The 27,491-nt window shown below is 51.7% G+C and overlaps 1 protein-coding gene across 1 annotated transcript in view; it reads right to left on the reverse strand.

Moving 5' to 3' along the window:
- The window catches only part of PAIP1 (poly(A) binding protein interacting protein 1), an 816,787-nt gene that overhangs the window by 523,643 nt on the left and 265,653 nt on the right, over window positions 1-27,491 (reverse strand). The gene's annotated exons all lie outside the window — the stretch shown is intronic.

Here is a 27,491-nt window from a genome sequence, read left to right on the forward strand (position 1 = left end):
GAGTGGAACTGAAGTCAACGATGGATTGAAGACAGGATACTGTTCCAGGTAAGTTTCATAGTGTTCTTTCTCCCTCTGCAGGTCCTTGGTTTCAGGTAAGCTGGCATCAAAGAAATGGACACAGTGAGATTTACACTGCCCACATCAGAATAACACAAAGCATGTTCTGATATTTGGGTGTGGTTTAAATAGTCTCAGGTAAAGTAGTCCAGGTAAAATAGTCCTAGGCCTGCCACACCCAAATGAGTCCAGGTAAAGTAGTCCCAGGCCTGCCACACCCAAAAGACTAGACCGCATAGCTCAGTTCCTTGCAACTGAGCTATGTGTGTGCCTCCATGTTGACTAAACCCCCACCCCCCCGCCCCCAAGTTAAATAGTCCCATTCTAATGTTGGTCTTCATGATGGTTATGAGCCTGGCACCAAAGGCGCCAGGACTGACTCCAAGAGAGTCTTGAATGAGGTGTTAAGGCCTTTGACCTGGCCCTAACTTGAAGGCGGACTTGACACTGAGGGCCAGGGGCAAGGGTCATGATACCTTTTGGGGGGGGGAGGTTTTTGAGTAATCTGTTGCAGGGACTTAAGAGTCTCATGCTCTTTTTTGGCCGTTTCCAAGGCATCATCGACTGCTTTCAAGAAGAGATTGGTCTCTTCAATGGGTTTGTTGAGAAGAGCGGCCTGTGTTTAGGGCTTGAGACCTGAGTTACGAAACCAAGCGTGCCACTTAAGTAAAGTGCCCTGGCCAGAAACCTGACTGCTGCCTCAGCAGTGTCCAGAGTGTTCTTTATTACATTCTGGTTTACCCATCTGCCTTAGGCCACGATGGTGAGAAGCCTGGACCTGACGGGTTCAGGAACTTACTGGAGACCTTCCTGTGCTAGGTTCCATTGGGCATCTGCATAACTCGCCAGCAGCGTAGTGTTATTCGCTATGCGTTTGGTATATGTAGCTGCCATGGAAACCCACTTACCTAGGGTATACAACCTCTTGGATTCTTTATCCACAGGCGCCTCCCCCGGAGCAAGGGGTACTCCTGCCCGTTTCCGGGTGGTAGTCACTACCAAGGAGTCGGGGGTGGCATGTATTGAGGGTTCGAAGGAGCTGGCCGTAATAGCTTTTACACTGTTCGGTTCAATGCCCGGGTCTGAGCTGGCAAGACCATGGAGGGGGGTCAATCTTTTAACAGAATTAAGCAGGGGAATGGCTTGGCTTGAGGGGGGTTTCTCCTTGAGAATGTCCTCCACAAAGTCTTGTTCGGGTAACGCCTCTTGAGTAGTGATTTGGAAGTGATCTGTAGCCTTCCTTAAGATGGCATTGAAGGCCATTTGGTCGTCTACAGGCGAGGCCTGGCGAGCAGGGGGTGGATTGAGGAGAATCCAGGCACAGGACATCAGTGTCCTGATCTTGTGTGGGGAGCGTCCATGGCTCCGTCTCCACTTGCTGGGTTTCCTCCCAGTTGTCCATGGCATCCGCCTGGTCCTCATTGTAGTCCTACAGGAAGGGTCTTCTTCACTGTAAATGTCTTGATAAGTGTCCATCTGGACGATGTCTTCATGATGGACAGGGACCGAGGGCTGAGAGTCCAGATTTACTTGGATGCATGTAGCCAATTTAAGACTAGGTTCTCCACTAGATCTTTTCGTGGAAGGATGTTCAGAAAAATTGATAATTTTTTTCAAGACGATCCATGCACCCCATAAATTTCTCTTTTGTCCATTTAGAGGAACCAGAAGGGACTATGGGTCGAAATTTGTCATCAAGGGTGTTGGAAAGAGGCTCCTGACTGTCCTTGTAAATTTCACGAGAATCGGGGCACCATGGCGCATCTATAGACTTGTCCGCGTCCCGCCCCATGTGTTTCGACAGAGTAGGTACCAGCCCAACCGCCGAAGTAATTGTCGCAATACTGTCTTCAATCACCGCCAAATCAGCGCGAATTAGTGGGTCTAAAGGTCTATTGGTAGATTTACCGCCTACCGCAGTGTTAGAGGGCCTAATAGTAGATTTTGGGGTAGCGCCCTGGTTTGTTTTGGAATCCCCAGTCGCAAAGCGCTGCTGCGGATGCAGGGAAGGCTGCTGATCTGCACGATCAGAGGAATCCCCCGAAATGTTTGACAGCCGTGCTGGCGCTTTCACCTTCTTCGACGTACCCGTCAAAATTGGTGGTGGGGTTGTGTGTTTAGTGTGATACGGTCTTTGTACGCCCCCGTCGCCGGGTGTTTTTCCCTGAAGCGAGACTTGTGTCAGGCCTTGAAGGGTCCGGGACGGGCGTGGCGGACCTAGAAGTGTCCGCCTCAAGGTCTATAACATTCGCTACGGATGTTTGGTCATCGGAGGTGCCCCCGTCACTTTCGGCGGGTGTTGCGGTGGCGGGGGGGGGGGGGGGGTTCCGCCCGCAACATACCGTATGCGGCCCACCGTTTTACACGGCGCTCCTTCAGGGTCTTAGGCCGAAGGAGTTTACAAGCCGCACACAGCTTCTAGTCATGATGTAAGGGGAGACAAGAATTACAGGTTCTGTGCTACGGGTATCTGACCCTACACTTAGGGCAGAACCTAAATGGAGTCCTTTCCATAGCGAAAGGTGTAAACAAAGATGACCAGAACTAGAGGGCAAAGAGCGGGAAAGAGGAAAGACATAACGAAGATATGGCCACCCCGAACCCACTCTCCCTACTGTGTAGGCCGACCAGAGGGCCCGCCCACGTGCATTCCTCAGCTGCCGGATCTTAGGCACCGAAATCCACCGCTGTAGAAAACTCCATGCAGTCTTTGTCGAAGTTATTCTTGCCGTCGTTATTCTTGCCGTTGAAGTGACTTAAGGGGGGGGAATAACCGACAAGTCGGTCTTAAGAAACAATGTCTCTTATGTAACAGCTCCGCTATAGGGCGACCAGTTATCTGGGTGGAAAAAAAACTATCTGAGGGACATCGGCGTGTGAGGAATTTTGGGTACACTACACGTCACGATAGGGATAGTGTTACAGACACGCCTCTGCCGACATCCCCTTAGGGTCCACGAAAGACAAGATGCAATACTCTGCGGTTACCACTGGATGTCGGACCACATGCACAGCACGTGATTCTAAGCAGATTAACAAGCATCAGAATCCCTTTTATGGTCATGCATTTGCCTGGGAAAGCAGTGGTTTTCGCAGGCTAGTGGATGCATGTGTGCCTGGGCTCAGGAAGTGGGCTGGGACTGGCTGGTCTGAATCCACATACTGGTGCCAGTATGCCTAGTCTGCATGCATGAGTGCCCCGCAGTGGCCCCAGATTGGACCGCTGCTGGTGTGGGGGGCGGGGGTTGAGTTTGATGTCACCTGAATTTAGAATAAGGAGTCCAGCAGCCATTCAAGTGGATAGGAAGAGGATCCAAGATTCCTATGCAACTGTGCAGATGACAGAAGACCCGTGGACCAGTCCTTAAGGGGCCTGGTAACCATTCTTGCTGCTGTCCCAGCGACACCCTGCTGGACGACCTGATCTCAGAAGGCCCTTGCTGTTTCGACCCTTTGGACAAGTGGGACCAACCAGTCTCGATGCCTTCTCACAATCCTGCAGCCTGGAGCCTTCGGAAGTGTCCCTAGACCACCCGGTGGACTGAGCAGCTCTGTTCTGGGCTACTGAGCTAGATTACACGTTTGCCCAGTATTTTGGGGGGGTCTCCAACTATTCCTAGAAGTCGCCTTCCTGCAAGGTTTCAGCATCCGAGCGTCAACAGGTCCTGTTCTGCAAGGCTTTTTTTGTTTGAGACTACCAAGACGCCTACTGTCGACCATGTGCGGTGACTGCCGCTGGAACTGGCCATCCACAATCTGGTAGTGTTGTACTGAAGAGTCCTGCATCAGTGCTTGGTGCATTTCTCCACTGGAAAGTTACGTTATGTGGTTAATGTTAAAGGATATTTGTACCGCGCACTATCACCACCAGAGTGGTCCCCTGGCGGATCTGTAACAAAAAGGGCGGGGTAAGTTAGGTGTGTTAGTAGGACAAAGTTTGGCGGAGAGCAAGGGAGCTGTGAAGTACTGTTGGTGGCTTCAGTTCGGTTAACACCGTTCACCAAGCATATTGGTGTGTTATTCGGTTCAGAGTCCGTCGTGTGCTATTTGGGGGTCTGTGTGGTGTGGTTGTTGTTGCGGTGTGGTGAAGGGGTTGCTGCAGATTTAAGAGGTGTGGTTGTGCTTGGTAAAAGTGAGAGGTGTGTGAGGAGTGGAGAGGTTTGTTAGTATCCTTGTTAGGAGAGATGCATATTCCTATTGCGTCTCCTTCGTGATTTCGGGAAGGTTGTTTACTTTCGGTGGTTAAGTTTCAGCGTGATGAGGCTGTCTCATCTCTTTGTCATTATGCTAAGTTAGCTACTTTCGTGTTTCCATCTTTGTATTTGGCTGGCCCTTTTATCCCAGTTTGTCTTTGCTGTAGCCTAGGTTTGGATTGATTTACTTGCGAGCTAAGCCCATGCCCTACGTCCTTTCTGATTGGGAAAGGTTGTTTGTGGTGTTGGGCATATAGGTTACATTTCTGTCCTCATGGGATTGTTGCTAGCATCGCCTCTCTTGTTCTTGTAGGATTTTCCCTTAGTTGGTCCTGGGTGTTGTCTGTGCCAACATATATTCTGTCAATCTGTTCTTTGCGTTTCCTGTTTGATTGTTTTAGTTGTTTCAATTTGGTCCGAGGTGTTTAAGAGCCAGGTTTTTAGAAGTTTCCGAAATTTTAGGTGGACTTTGGTGTTTCTTATTTCTTTCATCGGGTTATTCCAGGTTTTTGCGGCTAGGTGGGAGAAAGAGGAGCCCCCTAGTTTTTTCTTGAGGTATGGTTTTGGTTCCAGGTGAATTTCATTGCTTGATCTAGGTTGAAAGGGCTGCACTCAGCTCTTGGACCTAACCAGAACTTTGATTGCGCCGGCAGCTCATGGACCTCTTCTATTGCATCTAACGGCAGGAAAAGCTACTGCCAGCGACCCCCATTCAACCCGTCAAGTCCTTTGGGAAATAACCATGTTACTCACCGTAGTGACCACCTTACTCCTAGTCCAAAGTCCCCTTTCCTCCATACTTATGGGACATCTCTCCGACCTGTGGGACGGGACCGGAGCACTTTGTAAAAAAGCATTAAAAAAAAAAACAATTTAAAAAATGTGTCCTTCCTCTCTTTCTGCGCGGGGCCCGGCACGCGGCCGTAACCCCGCCCACCTTGGCTCTGCCCCGCGCATCGCCCATAAGTCCTTTTCTATCGCCAGGCCAGAGATCTATTAGCAATAACAGAGGAACCTTATTAGAGGGCACGGCGGGAGGTTGTATGGAGGAAAGGGGACTATGGACTAGGAGTAAGGTGGTCACTACGGTGAGTAACCTGGTTATACTCCTACGTCCCATCCCCATTCCTCCATACTTATGGGAGATTCCAAAGCACTCCTAACTGGAACTACGGGTGGATGGAAATACCCCTTATTGAAAAAGGTTCTTCAGCACAGCCCGACCAAACTGAGCATCAGCACTCGAGCTCATGTCAAGACAATAATTCTTACAAAAAGCAGACGGGGAGGCCCAAGAAGCTGTCCTAGCGATGGACTCCCAGGGGACATACTTCTGAAAAGCAACCGCAGCTGCCTTGCCATACACCAGGTGTGCATGAATACCCTTAGGAGGTTTCAGCCCTTGGATGGTGAAAGACTCCGTAATGCAGGCGGCGATCCACCGAGAAATAGTCGCCTTAGACGCCTGCTTACCCTGAGGGTTACCGAAAGTCCCAAAAATCAGAGAAGAACTCCTAAGCTCGGAAGTCCTGTCAAGGTAGAACTTAAGAGCCCTTCTGACATCAAGGCAGGGCAGAACCCTTCCCGCCTCTGAAGTAGGGTTCGGAAAAAAGACCGGCAGGCAGATCGACTGATTCAGAAGGAATTCAGTTACCACCTTCGGTAGAAAGGCAGGGTTTGTCCGTAGGACCACCTTGTCCTTGTGAAAAACCAAGAAGGGATGCTCCACTGAAAGGCCTGGAGCTCACTCACTCGCCTTGCTGAGGTGACGGCGACCAGAAAGGACACTTTCCATGATAGGTACTTGAGGTCCACCGTGGCCATGGGTTCAAAAGGCTTATGGCACAGCGCCGTCAGGACTACATTTAGGTCCCACGGTGGGTGCAAACTACGAACCGGAGGGTAGAGGCGTGTCAAGCCTGCAAAATGCCTCTTGACCACAGTTACTCAGAGAGTAGGAACATTGGTCTGTAGAAAAATGAGCGGAGACCGCTGAAAGGTAGGTTCTGCAGGACAGAACATGAACACCCGACTCTGCTAGTGAGGACACGAAGGACAGCACAGTGTCAATCGTAGCCACCCTCGGATCCAACTGCTTTTCCAAACACCAATTCCAGAACCTGAGCCATTTTTACTCCTGTACTGGGATCTGGTCGAGTGTTTCCTGGCTGCCTGGATAATACGCATGTTATCCATAGACAAGTTAAGATGCTCTAAAGACCTGAACACAGGCACCATGCCGCCAAGCTGAGCGATTGTGGGGAGAGGTGCCATATCTGCTGCTCCCCCTGATGAAGAAGATCAGGGGTCACTGGTAGCCTGATCGGCGGATACACCGACAGGTGTTGAAGTTCTGAGAACCAGAACCTGGGCGGCCACCAGAGGGCTATGAGTAGAAGGGAGCAGTTCACAGAGTTCTTCAGCTTCCAAATTGCTCGATGGACTAGAGGCAGCGGCAGGAAGGCATAAGCTCTCATGTTGTGTCATGGAATCTCGAGAGCATCCCCCAGAGAGGAGGCTCCCAGCCCCCCCTCTGGAAGCATACCGAGGAAGCTTCCTGTTCACCGCTGGAGCGAAGAGATCCACCTCCGGTGTGCCCCAACACGAGAAGATCCATGAGAGGACCTTTGCCTTCAACTCCCACTTGTAGCTGACCACCGTCCGCCGGCTGAGGGCATCCGCTGTGACATTCAGCTGGCCCGGAGTGTGTACTGCAAGCAGCCAGATGAGGGGGGGTGGGGAAGACTTCGTTCCCCCTTGCTTGTTGATGTAAAACATGGACACCACATTGTCCGTGCGTATGGGGACCACCTTGTTGGCAATGACCTGAACGCCTTGAGCGCAAGAAAAATTGCCAGAAGCTCCAAATGATTTATGTGCAGGAGCTTGTCTAGGGTGACCAGAGGTCCGATACTTGTAGAAGATCCAACATTGTACCCCACCCCAGGAGGGAGGAGTCCGTCGTGATCGTCACCATCGGAGCAGGGTCTTTGAAACACGCACCCACCGGCAGGTTGCTGAGAGACGACAACCACACCAGGTCCACTCTCATGAAAGCTGGAATCGGTATTATTTTGGAGTCCGGATCCACAGCCAAGAACTCCAAAGAGCCATCTGCGTCCGCCTCATCTTGAGCCGAGCAAGGGGAAGAGCCAATACGCACAAGGCCATGAGGCCCAGAAGCCTCTGGAACCACCAGGCCGACACGCTCTCCGACTGCGCAAACATCTGACACGTGGCCAACAGATCCGCCATTCTGGCCCGGTCAGGTAAACTCTGCAGTCGATCGTGTTCCAACAAAAACCCAGGAACGTCAAGTCAAAGACCATCATGGAAGATTTCCGCCAGTTCACCGACAGCCCAAGGTGAAACAGGAGCTGGAGGAGAGACTGAAGATTGCTCGAGGCTTCCAGCGGACAAGGACTGCGCAACAGCCAATCGTCCAAATACGAATACACATGGATACCCTGTAGCCGAAGAAAAGCTGCGATCACCGACATCTTCGTAAAGACACGCGGTGCCGAGCTGAGGCCAAAAGGGAGCATTCGGAACTGGAAGTGCTCCTCCCCCACAGAAACCATAGGTATCTCTGATGCGGATTCCAGATCAGGATATGCATATACGCATCCTGGAGGTCCACCACGCTGAGCCAATCACCCTTCAGTAAGAGGACTTTATTTGACAGGGCGTGATCATCTTAAATTTCTCTTGGGGTAGAAAGAGATTGAACTGGGAAAGTTCTAGTATGGTGCGCAGGCCAGCCTGGTTGGGTTTGGGCACCGTAAACAGCCAGGAATAAAAGCCCTCCCCTCGCTCCCCTAGAGGAACAGGTTCCACCGCCCTGAGATCCAGTAACTTCTGAATCTCGGCTCTGAGGGAGGGCAACCCCGACTGCTGGAAAGGAGGATTGATGGGTGGGGTAGACGGAAGGGGGAAGCGGAAGCCTGCCCGAGCGACTAACTAGACCCACCAGTCCTCGGTGATGGTCTGCCACGCCTCCCAATGAGACACAATGCGTCCTACCACCGGGGTCTCGTGCGAGCGCAGAAAACCTTCATTTTGCCGATTTGTCAGTGACAGCACCACCTGAACCCGAGGAGGCGGCTGAGGAGCGGGAGAAAAACCAACTCCATTGCTGCCTTCGGTGGGAATTTCCCGAAGGGGTGTCAACCCTGCGGGATTTCCGATCTAAAAAAAAACCTGAAACCAGAGGAAGGACGAGGGTTTGACGACGATCTTGGTGCCCTGAAAGGAGGTTTTACCAGGACAGACAAGGACTTGGTGGTCTGAGTGTTGTCCTTAGTTTTGGTCAGCTCCATGTCTGTTGAAGAATGAAAGAGCCCCTTGCTATCGAAAGGCAGGTCCAAAACCTTACCCTGCACCTCCTTGGAGAACTTGGTGGCGTGCAGCCAAGCCTGACAAGAGGTATCCACACCAAGCATAAGGCCCCGGGGCAAGGTGTCGACGTGATGAGCCTCAGCCTCCAGCAGATCCTGTGCCAAGACCCTGGTGTCTGACAAACCCGCTTTGAAATCTTCCAGCTTTTCAGCGGGCATAAACTTCTCAAACTCCAACATTTTCATATTCGCCCCCCGCTAACACCAATTCTGCATTGGCTTGACACAGCTGCAGGGCTGAGTTAGCGAAAATCTTCCTCCCAAGGGAGTCGAGGAGCTTATCCTCTTTGGCCAGAACCTGGGTAGCCGTCGTAGAAGAGGATGACGCAGGTCTGCATTGCAAAGTGGCTGCTGCCACTACCGTAGAGGAGGGCGGCGGACACGGCGCTAAAGTCACCTCTTTTGAAGAATGGAACCTATAACGAGCGTCAATCTTCTCGTTGACAAACAGTCCAGAGTGTGGTTTTTCCCTAACTTTAAGGACCTCGGCCAAAACAATCTTCTGCAAGAACAAGCCGGTACGCTCCGAAGGAGATAAGGTGAACGCCCCCGAAAGCATGCCCGCCTGCGGAGCAGGTGCCTCAGGTACTGGAACATCCAACAGACATGTCCAGCACCCGGTCATGAAAAGCTCTGACAGAGCAGGGCTGGTCTTCGCTGTCCTGATCGCCCTGTATGTCGTCCGACAGGTTGGATCAGGTTGAGTCATATCCGGCACCACAATAGCCTTGTCCACTGGGGACAACGGAGGCAGGGGCAGAAGAGTTGGGGGAGGCCCAGCCGGTAAGGGTGGCGCCGGCTGAGGCACAGGAACCGCCGCTGGGACCATCGGCGCAGGCGGACATATCTCCCTAAACAAGCCTCGAAAGTACTCCTTCATGGGGTCAGAACGCATCAGTTTTTGAAACTTTCCAAAAAAGGCGTCCTCCGCCGATGATTTAGGTTGAGACAGGAGGAGGCCTCTCATGAGCGGAGCAATTCCCGAGGCATAAGGGAGAGGGTTGCCAAGAGGGCCCTTCCCCACTGTTGTCTACATAAATCAAGGGCGCTGATGCCGCAGGTAGCGAGACATTGTGCGGCAGAGGCATCCAAGCGTTCCAGTCATAAACTTGACTAAACAGATGTGCACAAGGAAACCGATGTTCACCTGAAAAACCACCCCCTACATCTAGGGCCAATGGCGTAGTTGTAAGGGATGTATCCAAAATGGCCGCCGTGGTCTTGGCAGGAACAGTCACCATTTTGTCAGCACCTGAGGAGAACTGCGACACGTGTGGAAGTGAAGCAGGGGTCCCCACAGGTGGGTCAGGGGTCTTCATTTTAGCCTTTACACAAGCAACCTCGGCCAAACCGGTACTGTGTGGCCTAGAATGTTTCTGTGACATAGTAACAGCCAAACTAGCCTTCAAAAGGAAGGACCGCGGCACTGCCGGTAATGGAGGGATTATGGTCCAAAACCTCATTCTGTGCCCCCTCAACAGATCTGGGGTCTCCGCAAGAGCGGGAGCGATGAGGAACACACTTCACCGACAAGACCTTAACAGGCCTCTCAGAACTGTTGGTCACCTTAGCCTCTAAATGACGGGCCTCGGACCAGAGTCCAGTAAAAGCCTCTTCACGAGGGGCCTCAAACTTCCGTTCGGTGTCAACAACCTCAACCGAGGTCTCAGGGCGTACCCTAGTGATTTTACGGGAAGCTCCAACCAAGGAGACCTCGAAGCAAGATCCGATACCCAATGCCTCAGAAGAACTGGGTCCACAAACAGCCCCCACAGGAGGGGCCTCGGAATGTAATCCGGTGTCAATAGGCCCCTTACGGAAGCCCTCTGAGAAATTTCCGGAACAATTCTTAGACCTGGAAGGTACCTCAGGGCTAGCCCCTGTAATAGAGCTTTTGACGCTCCTCCCGGACCGGGAAGACCCCGGGAAGGAGTCCCCCGGCCGGGGTGCCGTAAAAACTAAAAAACTCACCGGGCGTTTCTTTTTCTCATCGATGAAAGTTTAAAAATGCGCCAGGGGAGTATGTTGAAACACCTCCCCACACCGCTCCAAATGACGTTGAAGCCCCCGGACCGAAAGGGAGTCGCAATAAAAGCACGAGTCCCACCGGTGGTCCGGACACAAACACTAAGCAAAGAGGATGGGGATCCGCCCTAGCGAAGCGTCGCTGACCAGAACAACAATTTGTAAAGTCTAGCTGAAACGGCATAGACGGACTACCACGCGACAACTAAACCATAGCAAGAGAGGAGGAACTGGAAGGAAAAAATCTTCCGAAGATGCAAGTGCGTCCAGTCCCGAACGAGCAGAGAAAAAGACTGATGGGCGATGCGCTGGGCGGAGCTAAGAAGGGCGGGGTTACGGCCACGTAAAAAGAGAGGAAGGGCACATTTTTAAAAAATGTGATGCTTTTTACAAAGTGCTCCGGTCCCGTCCCACAGGACGGAGGAATGTCCCATAAGTATGGAGGAAAGGGGACGGGATGTAGGCGCAAGGAAACACCAGGATCTTTTCTTGCACATCAGCGAAGAACCTAGTGGCATGCAGCCACGCCGCCCGCCTCATCTCGACTCCCAGGCACAGCCCTCTGCTGGGAGACGGAAGACTCCATGAGGTCCTGAGTCAATGCCCGAGCATCCGCTAGGCCGGCTATAAAGGCGGCTTGCCTATCCAGAGGGAGGTTGGGTAGGAACTCTGATATCCCACCACAAGGAACAAGTTACTTACCTGTAACTGTTGTTCTCCAGCATGGGTCTGGCATGGATTCACATGCTCATGAATATTCCCCGTCGTCAGGCTGGGAATCCTCGGTAAAGAAAAAACCAGTATCAGTTTCGTTTCTGATCTGTCTTTCGTAGTAGTAACCAATCACTGGTCTCTGCGTCATACTGACCACAGCCAATGACTGCCCTCTACCTAAGCACCGCCTCTGGCAGCCATCTTCAGATTTGGAAGCACGTGAAGTGGCAGTATGACCAAGTGAAGAGCCGCCGAGGGGTAGGCGGGAGGGTTCGCATGTGAATCCATGCAAGACCCATGCGGGAGAACAACAGTTACAGGTAAGTAACTTGTTCCTTCTCCAGCATGGGGTCTGGCATGGATTCACATGCTCATGAATAAAGAATACATAGCAGTACACACATGCACAACCACGGGAGGTGGCAAAGGCTCAACATTAAGCATCACATCAAACTCAACATTAAGCATCTTACCTCCTCACCAGGCTCACCTCAGGGGAACAGGTTGCGCAGCACTGCTTGGCCGACCCTGGACTCCTCCCTGGAATCCCGATCGACGCAGTAGAATTTCGTGAAGGTGTGCGTCGACCTCCACGTAGCAGCCCTACATATGTCCAGCAGGGGCACACCAGAAAGGAACGCTGTGGTAGCTGCGATCGCTCTGGTGGAATGGGCTCTCGGACGGCCAGGCAGCTGTCGGTTTGCCAACCGATGACAGTACATGATACAGCCGGAGAGCCATCTGGAAATGGAAGCCTTCGAGAGAGCCTGCCCCTGATTGACAGGTCCAAAGTTCACAAAGAGTTGTGTCGTCTTCCGAAAACACTTTGTGCGGTCCACGTAGAACTTCAGCGCTCTAGCCACATCCAGCGAGTGCAAAGTCCTCTCAGCCGGCGACGAAGGCGACGGGAAGAACACAGGCAACACCAAGGGTTCGTTGAGATGGAAGTCCGACGGTACCTTGGGCATGAAGGAGGGGTGCGTCCTGAGCACTACCCTCATGTCGTGAAAAGTCAAGTACGGGGCCTTGCAGGAAAGGGCCTGGATCTCTCGCACCCGTCGTGCGGAGGTGATGGCCACAAGAAACGCTGTTTTCCACGACAGAAACTTCAACGGGGCCGAGTGCAGAGGCTCGAACGGAGGTCCCATGAGCTTGGTCAGCACCACGTTGAGCTCCCACGCCGGGGCCGGAGCCTTCACCGGCGGGAACGATCTGAACAGTCCCTTCATGAACTCTTTCACCAGACGATGAGACCACAAGGACGTCCGCCCCGTGGTTCTGGTGTATCGGGAGATCGCAGCAAGATGAATCTTGATGGACGCATGTGCCAGTCCAGCTTTGGCCAGCGTCAGCAGGTATGGCAGTACCTGGGGAGCCGTAATCCGTAGAGGGTTAATCTTCTGTGCGTGGCACCAGACAGAGGACCTCTTCCATTTGTGTCCGTAGCATTTAAGAGTCGAGGACGCCCTGGCCTTTGCAAGAACCTCTCTGCAGTCGGCCGGTATGTCGTATCCTCCAAACTCTAGCGCTGCAGGAGCCAGGCCTGCAAGTTCAGCGATTTCGGGTCGTGGTGGAGGATGGCGCCTCCTTCCCTGGAGAGTAGATCCGCGTCCACCGGCAGCTTGATTGGCGTGGACGTTGACAAGTCCAGAAGGTCCGGGAACCATATCTGCCTCGGCCACGCAGGTGCGACGAGGATCATCCTGCACCGTGACCTCTTGAGATGGTTGACGAGCCGGATTAGCAGTGGCAAAGGAGGGAACGCGTAGAGGAACAGGCCCACCCAGGGGAACGAGAAAGCATCGCCCATGCTCCTCGCCTGGGGAAACCTGCTGGCGAACCTCCGGCACTTGGAGTTCGTCGCCGTCGCGAACAGGTCGATCTGGGGTGTGCCCCACCGTCGGAAGAGGCGATCCACTAGATCCTGCCGTAGTTCCCACTCGTGGCACGAGCGCAGCTCCCTGCTGAGTGAGTCGGCGATGGTGTTTTTTATCCCTGCCAGATGAAACGGCACCAGAAACATCCTTTGGGCGACGGCCCAATGCCACAGGTCCTGCGCCTCCTTGGACAGTGCTGGGGACCTGGTTCCGCCCTGTTTCCTGATGTAAAACATGGTGGTGGTGTTGTCGGTGAAGATCCTCACCACCTTGCCCTTGAGGGACGGAAGGAAGGACCTGAGGGCCCAGAACACTGCACGGAGCTCCAGGACGTTGATATGGAGGGACTTCTCCCTCGGGAGCCAAAGGCCTCTCGCGTGCAGATTTTCGGTGTGCGCTCCGCACCCTTCCAGCGAGGCATCCGTGGTCACTGTCTCCTGGTGGTCTGGGGTCCGGAAGTCCATGCCCGCCGTCAGATGCGCGCGGGTGCCCCACCACCGGACCGCTCGGCGGAAACTCTCGTCGAGTGTGATCCTCTCCTCGAAGCCGCCCGTCGTTTGGATCCAGCGCGCGTCCAGGAACTCCTGCAACGGGCGCATCCGGAGCCTGCACATGGGAATGAGGTAGATGCAAGAAGACATCATTCCGAGGAGGGACTTGATGGACCTCACCTTGGCCGCGTCAGAAGCCAACATCCGCTGTACCTTGCCCAGGATGGACCTGGTCCTATCCTCCGACGGGGAGGCCAGAAGGGACACTGTGTCGAGCTTCGCTCCCAGAAACAGTGCGTTTTGCGCGGGTACCAGGTGGGACTTGGCGTAGTTCACGGAGAATCCCAGGTCTGTGAGAAGTTGGACGGTCCTTGCCGTGTGCTCCACGGCGAGCTCCCTCGTCTTGGCTCGGATGAGCCAGTCGTCCAGGTAGGGGTAGACGTGGATCCCCTCGCGGCGCAGCTGCGCCGCCACCGGTGCAAGGCACTTGGTGAATACCCTGGGTGCCGACCGTAGTCCGAAGGGGAGGGCTTTGAACTGGTAGTGACGCCCTTGGACCACAAACCTGAGGAATTTTCGGTGCCCCTTTAGGATGCGAATATGGAAGTAGGCATCCTCCAAATCCAAAGACGACAGGAAGTCTCCTTCCTCCAGCTGACCCAGGACGTGCTGGAGGGTGACCATCCGGAACTTCTGCGCCTTGATGAATTTGTTCAGACGTCGCAGGTCTAGGATGGGGCGCCATCCTCCCGTCTTCTTCTTCACGAGGAAGTATCTCGAGTAAACTCCGGAGCCCCGAAGCCTCTTTGGGACGAGTTCGATGGCGCCCTTCCTGAGCATCGCCCTTACCTCCAGGAGAAGGTGAGGGACGTGAAGCTCTTTCCTGGCCACGGGGGGACGCGCGGGCACCTTCTTTGAAACTCGAGCGCGTGGCCCCGGGCTAAGGCGTCCAGCACCCAACGGTCGGTGGAGATGGACTCCCACACGCTGACGAAGCTCGCCAGCCGGCCTCCCACCGGGGTGCATCGGTGGGGGCCCGACCCCACGGTCGGTTCAATCCTGTTTCGACGAGGCTTTGCCGCCTTGACCTCCTTGGCGACGACGGCGGGGTCCGCCAGACTTGCCTCGTCCTCTGTAGGCCTCCTGAGATGACGAGCGGGCCGCTTGACGGTAGGTGGAGAAACCGCCGCTGGAACCTTTGGAGGCGCTGTTGCCTCCGCTGCTCCGAAAGGGCGTCCGTCGTTGCTGCAGAACCCCAAGGGCCCGGGCCGTCTCAGTGTCCGCTTTAATGGCCTGAAGGGAATCGTCCACTGTTTTCCCAAACAGGTTGTTCCCATCGAACGGCATGTCCAGGACTCTGGTCTGTACGTCTTGACGGAAGTCCGTAGCCTTGAGCCATCCACGCCGCCTAAGGCACACGCCGTTGCCCAACTGGCGAAACCCAGTGTCGGCGATGTCCGTCGCAATAGTGATGGCGTGGTCCGACGCCACCTCACCTTCCTGTAGGATCTCCAGGGCATCCGCCCTCTTGTCGTCCGGTAGGAAGTCCAGCAGGGGAGCGAGTTTGTACCATAGCTCCCTGTCGTAGCGGGCCACTATAGCCAAGGCGTTGGCCTCTTTAATCGTCGTCGCTGCAGACGAGATGACCCTGCGTCCCATAGTGTCCAATTTCTTTCCCTCGCCGTCCGGTGGGGAAGTCGATGTGGAGGCCGCACCCCCCCCCCCCGCTTTCTTCCTGGCCGCCGCGGAGACGACGGAGTCCGGGGCAGGCTGCGCCCAGAGGCACAGGGGGGCCGCGTCCGGGACCCGGTACTTCTTCTCGTACCGGTCTCTTCTAGCTGGCGTAGTGGAAGGGTTCTTGAGGAGGGCGAGGCCCTCATCCCAAATGTCGTCCAGTAGAGGCACCGCGAGGACCGTCTTCCTCTTGGCCTCGCGCCGTTGATAAAGGAATCCTTCCTTTTTCTTCTCCTCAGGGCAGAGTTGGAAAAGCTCGGATGCCCTGGCGATCATGGAGTGGAACGAACCAATCTCGTTGGGCGGAGAAGCCCTGGTGGGAGGTGACGACGGTAGATCCTCGTCGTATACCTCGTTGTCCGTACCCGTCGCTGCCGTGTCAGTCCCCGTATCATCCCCTCGGGTGGACGGGGAGGAGGGCTGGACGGTGCGCGACGGCTGAAAAGGAGGTGGAGGGTGAATCCTTTTCTTGGGCGGGGGAACGCCAGAAGGTCCCGGTTCAGGATCCCCCGACGGGAGAGGTTCCTCCGTCGGCAACGGTAGTCTCGTCCTTATCTCTGAGCATAAGGACTGTATAGCCAACAAAATGGCCGCCGAGTTGTCTTGCGGCGCTGGCAGAGGGGAATCCGACGGGCGATCAGGGGCCCCGTCGGCACCCTGTGTCGGGATCCATCCCGACGGGCCGGTCTTCTTCCACGCCAAGGCCGTGGCTTAAGACCTCGATCAGCTCTTCCTCCGAGGTTGAAGCCGAATCTACAACGACGCCCTGCCCCCCCTTTTTCTTCCCCGCCGGGGATTTCACAGGGGTCCTATCGATGGGCACAAAAGAGGACTCCCTCCGAGGTGGCAGGGAGACTCTGAGCCCAGAGGTCGCCACCACTGGTGTAGCCTCCACAGGCTGAGCCAGGGTCGCCGCGACAGTATCGATAGAGGGCTTGGCGGATGGATTAAGGCCTTCACCACCTTAGGTGCGCTCACCGCCTTATCCTCGAGGGGGGGGGACACTGCCTCGCTCCCCCTCCGATGGGGCCTTCGAGCTCGACCGGGGCGCCTCCAGGAGCTTTGCCGGGTGCTCGCCCTTCCTCTTACCCGACCCAGAGCGTGGGCTCGTGGTTGATGGTGCCGGGGAGGGTGCGCCCTGCCTGGCGCCCGTAGAGCCCGACCGTTCGGCGCTCCCGGTGCCAGCGGACTCGCGGTGCTTGGCCTTGTGTTGGACCCCCGTCGCCGGGGCGTCCTCAAAGGTCTTAGAAGACCGCTCGGATTTCTTCCTCTTCTTCTCGCCTGACGGGCTCTTCCCTTCCAGCCAGTTGGCGAGACGTTGATGGCGGTCCTTCATGGTCCGCTCCGACATATTGCCGCAAAACGCACAGTCCTTCTCCACGTGCGTCTTGTAGAGACAAAAGGAGTGGTCGTCCTCCTTAAAGACGTTCTGCAGCTGGCATCCAGGGCAGACCCTGAACAGCTTTCCGGGCGTCGAGCTTCCCTTCTCCTGGGCCATGTCCGGGCCTGAGAAGCTTCTGGAGTCCTCCAAAGCGTAGCTCGACGAAATCTTCACCCTTGAGGGGCGCAGACGAATCCGACACGGGTCCCCGTTGATCGGATGGAGAGTCGGTGGAGCTTGAGGCTCTTTTGACCGAAAAAAACCGAAGTTTTTGAGCAAAAAACGTGAAAAAAAAGCACTAACGCTCGAGAGCAATAGCACGAGGATCCCAACACATGAACGTGCGGTAAAAATCTGAAGATGGCTGCCAGAGGCAGTGCTTAGGTAGAGGGCAGACATTGGCTGTGGTCAGTATGACACAGAGACCAGTGATTGGTTACTACTACGAAAGACAGATCAGAAACGAAACTGATACTGGTTTTTTCTTTACCGAGGATTCCCAGCCTGACGACGGGGAATATTCATGAGCATGTGAATCCATGCCAGACCCCATGCTGGAGAACTTCTGGTTAGCCGTGGCTAGGAGCACATCAGTGTTGGCATGCCGCAAATGAAGCCCAGAGTGGAGGTAGCAGCGCTTGCCGAGAGACAAGGGCTTGGTTCTCTGTGGAGCGTTAACTGGAGGTGGCCCCCGCGGAGGAAGGCTAAGGTTTAAAATACAAGGAGGCTGCTGCCAACACTGAAGAGTGAGGCTGGGGGTGGAGGAGGACTGGCTCCCCATCCACAAACCTGAAGTGGGTGTCCAACTTCTTGTTCATCTGTGCATTGGCCCTGGACTTCTAGACCTTTATCGCCACCTACAGTACATCTTTCTGGAAGGGGATGCCTGAGCAGCGCGTGGTGCTCTTGACCAAAACCGCTGCTAGCACCCCCGACTCTTGGGGGGTTTCCTCGGGCTGAGGGACTCCCAAGAACTCTGCAACACCCTGTAGACGGTCATGAAACACGTTTACTGGGGCCAATGGCGCTTCATCCTGGGCGTCACCCCAACCCCTTTTTTCCCCAGACGGAGGGGAGTCTGGGTCCTGCATCAGCAGAGTCGGAGGGCCCCCCTAGCCCCTAGATCCGCACATGAAGATAGCTGTGGATCAATCGGTTGCTGTGGGGGAGGCGTTGGTGGTACAGGAGGATGAGGGTTCTGAAGCACCAGTAGGGCCTGGACCAGGGATTGAACAGGCAACGGTACCAAGATTGCCAGAGGGACCGGCGGAGGGCTCAGAGGAGGAGTTCTGGTCGGCACGACCTGTGGGATTCACATCTTTGACAATGCTTTTTAGGAGTTACGTCATCTGCGGCGAGCACATGAGAAGGAGGAAGTGCTCGAAGAAGCGGTCCTTGCAAGCTGCCTGATCACGAGGGGCCTGGCCCTCAGCGGCGTTGGGCTTCCTATCCTGATCAAACCACCTGGGGCGTGTAGACATAAGGCTGGGAGGGGTAGATGTAACCCTGCAGTGACCACACGCCTGTACCATTAGGTCCGCCACCGCTTCCCAAGGGAAGGGAACTGTAATCTTCTTGCATGGCCCACTCAGTGGACGATGGGTCGGGAAGGCATGAATCTGAGTCCAAGATGGCCGCCAGCCTGGCGGGCTCTAACACATGCTTGTCTGCCATCTTTGGGCCTTGCGTCACGCCCCAATCAGGAGGGCGCGAAGGCCCTGTTCCACGTGCTGGCTTAGACATGGAAGGGCACTCTTTGGCCCTGGAACCTGAAACAGAAGCGTCAACCTCAGAAGGCTCCAGTAGGCCCAGAGCCCTCAACCTGCTGGCATTTAGTCAAATCACCCTGCACAGCGACCTCAAAGGGGACTTCGGTAGGCTGTGTGCCCTCAGCTGCAGAGCTGGTAGCCGTGCCGGAATGGACCAAGGCATGACTCTTGGAGGTGGAACTCGACAATCCTTTGCCCACTAAGGATGAACTTTATCGCCCCTCCGTGGACCGACCAGAAGAGCCCCTTGGCCCAGGAGCCAGTAGACTTAACAGACTTGGGTCTGCTAGAACCTGAACCCAAGGTACCCTTCCCCATGCACCGGAAAACAATTGTCTGGAAAGAGGTCTTATCCCGTATCCAGGAGATCACCGGCTGGTCTCTTCCATGGAATCCAGTATGTGTGGTCGTAAGGGGGAGGGAATCCGGGAGGCAGGCGGTATCCATTATCAGGTCCAAGAGCAACCCTGATCACCCATCTACTCCAGGCAACAAGATGAGTGGTTGTGTGCCAATGGAAGGATCCCCTGGAACCGGCAAAAGTTTTTGGTGGGGGAAGATATGTGAGGTGTTGGCAAAGGAAAAGGTTTCAGCACTTATGTCAGGGACCTTCCAGAGATACTTACGAGTGTGGTCTCCTTTCATCAAATATGTGAAGGATGGGGCTCACCTATATTAGAAAACCCTAACGTTGTTCCGGACAAGGTGATTGGTCAATCTGCGGGCTACACAAACTGGTATAGCCCGCAGATTGATTACAGCCTGCAACTTAATTTACCTGTGCCTGCGCAGAGGCCGCCGCTCATTGCAGCCCGGAAACTTTGTGTTGGTCTGCATCTCATAGCAGAACGGATAGAGTTAACGTTCCGAATTGCACGCTGCAATACCAACGTGCCTAACGTAGCCCCGCCCAACAAATAAAGACAGGAAAAAAGACTTTCCATTCTCGGCGCAAGTGTTTGATGTAGTGGCAAAAGATGATATGCCTTTTACAATGAAAGCAAATGTGCCCTCTTTCATATTTCGCCGGCATAACATAACGTGGCCCCTTAGCCCACCTCCTCACGTTCTTTTGTCCACCGTATGTGAATGGCTAAAGGGGGGAAAAACAGGAAAAGTACATTGCACGTAACGTTAATTGCTACGCAGACCCACCTTGCAAATGTTGATGTGATATATTTAAATGTTTAATTATTGTAATCTTTGTCTACCTTAAAAATCATACCCACACCGGACATTTCCTTAACTACATACTCCTCCCACCCACTGCTATATCACTTTCCATCACCCTGTAAAAAAGGCACAACAAAGTCAATGGCTGCAGCATTGCAGCTTGCACTTTGTACTGCTACACTCTGTAATTTGATGGAAATGGCACAGATATCATTTAACCTTCTTGGAAACCAAACCCTAGAGGAGTGGCTGAATAAAATACATAATTTCAGCAACATTCATGTATCATTTCTCATTTTCTCTACTATAATGAACACTGAGGGTGTTCCAATAGCTTTATAGACCTGCAGCGAGGGCCGTACTGGGCGTTATGGTCCCTCATACCTCGTTAAAGGCCCTTGCGAAACTTGGTCTTCAAGGCCCATACCGCCCGGTACGGCCCTCGCTGCAGGTCTATAAAGCTATATTGTAGACCAAACCTTCTGAAAAACTTCATTGTTGTTGCGGTTATGTTGCAACAGGTGAGAGCAAAGGGTGATATACTTAATGGATAGGCTCAATTGGGGTGCTGGAGGAAAATGAAGTGGTTTACTTATATGGGTGATGTCCTCCATCCACAAGTTCTTTTCCTGGTGCTTTTGTGACGGTCCTATAAGGTGTTGCAGTGCAGTGTGTATTTGTCTTGTTTTACTGTTATGTTGATGTTATAAAATAGCAGTGAACAAAATTGATTGTACCTCAATGCGGATACATAATTGTCCAGTGAATGTTTAAAAACGGAAACAAAATCTTGTTAAAAAAAGATAATCTCGATGGGGGACTGCGTTTCTATTTTACACCAGAATCTTGGCACATCCAGAATTGGGGTCAGAGCGATAGGTCGAGCCTCCACCATGTTGCTGGACGTAATGGCAGAGCACTGATTGCTTGAAACGTACACCATGAATATAGTGGCTATTTGTTCGACCTAGCTGTGCACGTGACCTATAGTCGAATAGACTTTGGCTTCATGCACGCTTATTAAAGCCTGCTCTCCGAACAATGGATTATCTAGATGCGTTACTTTCGGGCAATGCACCGTTGCTTATCCGATGCTCACTTGGAGGCTAAGGGCATCATGCAATAAGGACTGCAATAGTATGTGAGGCTTTTAAAATCGCGATATGGGGTGTTTGCACATCTACATCATGTGTGGCACGTCAGGCACTGGCTAAGTAAATAAGCCAACGTGAAAGTAGGATTAGGGAGCTGGAGAGAGTCCACTGAGAACTTGAGCATGAATGGGGAATTAATGATAAAGGGGTAGTGCCTATATGAGCTATATGAGAGGGCCGGGAAGATAGACTAACATATACATAAGCAAGGTAACATGATGAGACCGATAAACCGGGCAAAACTCTTGCCTGGTTGGTGAACAGGGAAATTAGGAGCCAATTATGATTTTAAAGGGACACCTGTGGCAATGTGATTCACAGTAAGGAAGGGATTAATCAAACATTCCAGGAATACTATAAACTCATATGAACAAAACGCTAGGTCAGACACAGAACAAATACAGGAACTACTAATGAAAGCAGGACTACTGAATCCGGAAGAAATCCAGTGGGCAATGTATGACTTACAAAATGGCAAAACACCTGGGGGAGATGGTCTGTCAGCCGAATCTTATCGAAAGTATGCAGACATATTGATACCCAAACAAGCAGCACTGTATACGGAGGCTTTTGGAAAAGACTCCCAGAAACCATAAGGAAAGCACTGATCATAGTGCTACTCAAGGTGGACAAAAACCCAATGAAGTGCAGCTCTTACAGACTACGGTCTATGATAAATGTAGATAAAATATTGGCTACATTGTTAGCTAGAAGTCCATCTAAAGTGATTCACAAACTTGTGAAGATCAGGCAAGCTTCATTCCCATGCCGAATACTACGATAAGCATTAGGCGTTTCTTGATAATCCCTGTTGTACTGCATTGCAAGATGCTGTGTGCAATGTAAAAATTATAAGAATTCAAACAGAATCTAAGTTTCCCAGTACTGATAGTCTGAAGTACTGATCTGTTTCTCCATAACAAATTAGCAAAAGGCAAAAGAAGTGAAGCTGAAGGCTTTACTTCCCTTCATAAAATGAGGAAAGGATTAAAAACAGAGCAAAAAAATGGTGCTCCAGAGAGAACTATGTAGGGACAGCTGCACAAAGAAAATCTTTCCCAACACCCGCAAGAGCACCACACCGGTCCTGAAACATTTCATCCAGGAGGGCTGGATGCAATCCCACGAGATGTACCAGGCTTGCCGCTCCACAACTCTCTTATGCTCCCGGCTGACCACTTAGTAGCTGAACTGCTGCACTGCACGGCTAGCACCTTGTCTCTTTGTAATTTCCTTTCCTGCCACTGCTACACCTAGCTGGCACCTTCTTGGCTGGCTCCCTGCCGGCTGGAGAGCTTACTTGTGGGTGCGGATGTATCATGGGGAGCATTGGCTGTCCCAATATTGGCTGCTCGCCACAGCACTCCACGGGTTCCACCTCAGACGAAGACGACCTCGTCCCAAGGAACCAATGTGGGTCCATAGGGACAGAACAGGGATAAAGGATCCGTGTAAAGTAGGCTTTATTGTCCACTGGTACTCCAAGTACACATGAGGTAAACATACCAAGCAAGTCCATAGGTAAACGTGTAGACTTGAAGGGACATAAATCACTGGCCCATCCCAATTCCAGATCCAACAGACATCCAAAGAACACTCTCTTAGCTCACAAACATTGCAAGACAACCTTCCACTCTGACATCACAGGGATGCATACTTCAACATAGCAGTCAGAGGTCTTCAACTACAAATAAAAGCTTTGCTACCCACTACCTTGCCACACTAGGGTGCATGACCTGCACTCCTTTGCATTTAGATTTTTCCCTATACACCAGATAAATGCAGTTAGGTGACAGACAAAGCCACACCTTGCAGGGCTAAAACAATCATGTGAAGTGGCTTGTTCCTGTAAAAAAGTTCCTGAGCGGACCAAGGGGAAAATGCCAAGGAAGATGGCATCGCCGTCTCCAATTATATTTGTAAATGACATCCCTCTGGCACCTGGCACAGAAGAGTGCAGTGGTCCTGATGGCTGCATGAAAATGTTCTGGTCCTGACAAACTACATCTGAATAGGATTTTAGATTAGATGGGGCTTGTAAAATGTATGCTACAGGTAAATGTGGGCTGCATGAAACTGGTCATTCATAGCAATTCTAACTCAGCCATGGTAGAAAAAGCATCTTCACATACCTTACATGAAGATAATTGTGAAGGAGGTGAATAATCAGGTAGAGTAGAAAGTTAAGCCAAATGCTTAAGGTAATGTTAACAGGGATAACCTAGCAAGATTCCAAACAAGGACAAATTGTGCCCCCAGGAATTCTGTGGCTAGGTGTGCATTTGCACATCGGGTTCCCGTTGACTGGGATGGAGATAGAAGAAAGATGTGTCCATCAAGATAGAACAGCAAATGATTTTGTAATACATCTTTCAGAAAGACTGGGGTGGACTTGTCAGCAAGAGAGTAAAGGTAAGTTTCTTTTCGCTCTCACAATGGGAGCCCTGAAAGAGGAAATACAATGCATCCAGCCTCAGTAGCAGGGGAGCCGACTTATGAATTTCCCGGGGGGGTGGGGGGCAAATACAGGAAGTGACATCACTGGCAGTTATATAACCGCAAATTTGCATGTAGTCGCCAACTTGGTGCAAGGGCGCGCGGGGGGCGGGTGTTGGCGCGCGCAGCGCAGAACAGTGGAAACATTGGCTAGCCTGCACTGCATATACTAAAGTCAAGAAAGAAGGAGATTTAAGCCTTCGAGTTGCATTCCAGTAAGACATCACTGCCCCTACCCCACCGCTCTATAATCGTCCAGCAACACAACTAGGATGGGAGAATGAAATGCTTGCTAAACAGAAGGTACAGCTGCAAGGTGGAGTACCACCACGACCACCACCACCAAAAATAAAAAGTTCCCAATTCAAGGGAAACGAGAAGTAAAGACGTTTCCCGATTAAAAAGTACCAAGCAAGACGTGTGTGGTGCCATAGTTCAGTAAGACATCAACAATTCAAACTTACAATAGTGCTGCTGTAGATTGGCCAGCCACAAGTGACATTTGCTAAGATGTTAGCTCTGGGTAACCAGATAGAGTTAGGGATGTAGCTTAATCTTAAACCTTTCAGTGGACACATCAGATGTGCTGCTGAAGTATAATGCAATCCTGGCTGAAGTATAATGCAATCAAGTGTGGTTTCAGACTTGGGGGGGAAGAGTGTTAACTGCTTTTAACATTGTAGTTTACCAGAAATTCTGGTAAAGTAGTGTACAATGTTAAAAAGCAGTTACCCAGGCTCACCCTGCACCCAGGTGATGTTTGGGACTGATGGAAGCATTCACGTCTAAATGTTGTAGCCATGGTTGTCTCCATGTTTTAAAAACTCCCACTTTCCGGGTTTTCAACATTCATTTGAAACACCCCTTATTCAAAAAATGAAGGAGTCAGTAAAAAAGCCAATGCTGAAAAGCCTATTTCGCACAAGTAGTAAGACCCATAGGTTAAGAGCGACTGTATAGCAGACCATGCCAATGTAGGATACTCCAGGATTACCTTCAGTCAAAATTCACCCACTGCAATGTTCCTAAATTCAGATTGCAGAGTAGTGTCCGACTGAACCTCAATCAGCTCTTCCTGGGCATCAAATGGATGATGCACCACCTCCTCTGCCAGAAAAGTCTGCATCACCCAGTCCTTTATGGCAGCATTTACTTCAGGGAAGTATTCATCAAAGCTGGACCTTAATGTTGCTAGGTGGCTTGCCCAGCTCCAGCTGTTCTTTTGCAAAGGTCTAGCTTCATCTTGAAGGCAAATACTTTTTATTCATTCTTTCCTCTGTGTTCCCATGTCCACAGGAATGCCCCCAAAGGTGGGATTGGGAGTTTCTGGGGTGGTGAGTTCTAGTGGTCTTAGTTTCCTTTATAAAATACACAAATCACATAGTATGTCAACCAATGTATCATTGTGTACAGCTTAAAGGGGGCCACCTGACCCAAAGCAGCCCACTAGGAGATGCATTTTGGAACAATCAACATTGTTAACACACCTCTAGTTTAGATTGTAAAGAGTGCTTGTGGTGCAATTACAAGCACCCAGTTAATAAAGTCCAGAATTAAAACACTTGATCAGCATTCAGTGAGTAAAATAACCTTATAAAAATAAAATGCAGCTTTGCATAAAATTACAGAGAATGTTGGGATTATCAGGCACTGGCAAGCGGGCTCTGCTGTTGCTGTGGGAGAAGTGAGACTTGCAATGGCGACAAATTTAAGGTAATAGCTGCCGTTTATCACAAGATGGCAGGCCAGCATAGATCTTAACCATTGAATGCCCACTGAACAGCTATAAACCCTTCTATGTCAGCAAGAGGCTGATGTAAAGGAACCAGTGTTAGAAAGCAATGAGGTAATTATACTGTACCATATCCCGTGGGAGGTGATGCCACCCCAAGACTCAGTGAAGGCCCCTCGTGTCAAAAGGTTGAAAAGTGCTGCCGTCTCAGTCCCCACAGTCTTAACTTCACCCCCGCTTAGAGTGGAAGCAGTCTGCGGCACACAGCTTGTAATGCAAATCGCACATTTTAAGCGTCAGAACAAAAAACAGAGAACTGAATACATTGCTGAGGTAAATGAGTTCTGGCTGGCAACACTGGTAATACCGTATGGAGCCACATTATCACACCGCCCAACTATGAGTTTGAGGGCAAAGGTGGAGGAAAATCCTCCAGCAAGAAGCTGGAGGTGACTCCAAACAGACGGCCACATGATAATATGGTATTATATAGCACTTACCCTTAAGCTCTTTTTTATAGAACAAAATATGCATACAATATCACCAAACCTGTGTTGGTACTCATATCGACCCAAGAAGGATGAAAGGTTTCTGAAGAATAAAAAATGAAAAAATAAATGTGAAAAAAGTGAATTTTTCCCCAAAAATTTTTTCAAACCGGCCCTTACTCCCCAGGGACGATTTCAGCCTGGCCAGGGGCCAATCCGACCCTGCTGCCACCACCCATAGTGCGACAGAGGCCGGGCCTTTGTGGGGCCTCAGGCTCCATTAGGAGCCTATTCATGAAGACAACAAAAAAACACACATTCTTTTGGCGCAATGACCATCATCAAGGCAAAAGAAGGTGTGTGCTTTTTCTTTTGTCTTTATAAATAGGCTCCTAATGGATCCCGATACCTCACAAAGGCCCGGCCCCTGGCGCACTAAGCATGTGTGGCAGGGGCCGTGGATCGGGCTGCTGCTTGTTAATGAAGCAACAGCCCGACCCTTTGGTCATTTAACCTCTTTTTTTTTTTTTGCAAACTGTGGATGCGTGCCCCCCCTGGGCATGAGGCTGCGGCCCACCAGAGGGGCGCACCCCACAGTTTGAATACCGCTGCGCCTAAACCCTCCCCTCCAGGACCATACACCAATGAGTCCTAGAGGGGAGGGCTTAAACGCACATTTTCGCTTTTATACCCGGCCGGAGAGAAGTGATGCAGTATCGATGGAAAGGGCCATCGATGCTGCATCAGCTCTCTCCGGCACGGGGGGCTCAGCCCCGACTTCATTTTGCGGGGGGGGGGAGGGGATCGGGCCCCGGAGCCCCCCGTACTCGGCGCCCCTGCTCAGTAGGCGATTGAACGATCAAAACTGATGGACACTAGCTGCTGATACTTCAGGGAAATTAGTGAGTGTGCGCACACACAAAATCGGCACTCAAAAACATGCATTGTCGTAGAGACGTGCCTTTTACCCAGGCAGTGTTTGTCAGCACCAATAAACGCCTTTAGCTTTTCAGAACAAGTTGGCTATGGAGTCAATTTCCGTCACCATTATATTTACATCCAACCAACTCAAAAACACTTTAACTTTCACACTTATTTGAGCAAACAAAGCAATGTTTAGTAAAACGGGGCGCCGGCTAGTAGTGTATCACTGAACAAAATTGTCAGCCACTGTCGAGTTTGCTTACTGCGTAGGCCAAGCTTCCAGTCATAAGGATATGCACTGTCATTTTCACTTGCTATAACTAAGGAGCAGGCGGAGCATGCAGATGTGCATGGCTATTTCTACAACCTCCAAACTTCTACTTTAAGTAAAAATACTCCAAATACAGAGCAAGGAATCCTCTTACTGTTTCAAGCGATGGCCTCAGATTCCGAATTGTATAAAATGTTGTGAAACAAAAAACTAAGATTAAAATAAAAGCAGTTCATGGGTATCACATTGAAAGCAGGAGCTACCACTGTGGAACGTGGAAGTAGAACACAACGTAGTGTACATCTCACTTCCCAGATGCCATCTAATGTCCCTTTATATTACTGTCGCACAAATATGGTTGTATGGAATGTGATGGTCTGGGGAGTCAAAAGTAGCCTGTAATCGCAGTTGGTCTCAAGTTAATAGAGCTCTTCTCGGCGACAACCATGAGATAAAAAGCCCTCAGTAATCTCCAGCTTTATAAAGGATTTTAAATTCTCCGATGCTATGGTGGTCAGGTGTCCAAATACTTTAAAGCACGTCTAGCATATACTCACTTCTCGTACTGAGGTAGGTTGAAGTAAGAACTTAACAAGTATCATTGTACTGAAG

The sequence above is a fragment of the Ambystoma mexicanum genome, chromosome 6p (assembly GCF_040938575.1).
Source record: "Ambystoma mexicanum isolate Mex_15411 chromosome 6p, UKY_AmexF1_1, whole genome shotgun sequence".
Classification (NCBI taxonomy): Eukaryota; Metazoa; Chordata; class Amphibia; order Caudata; family Ambystomatidae; genus Ambystoma; species Ambystoma mexicanum.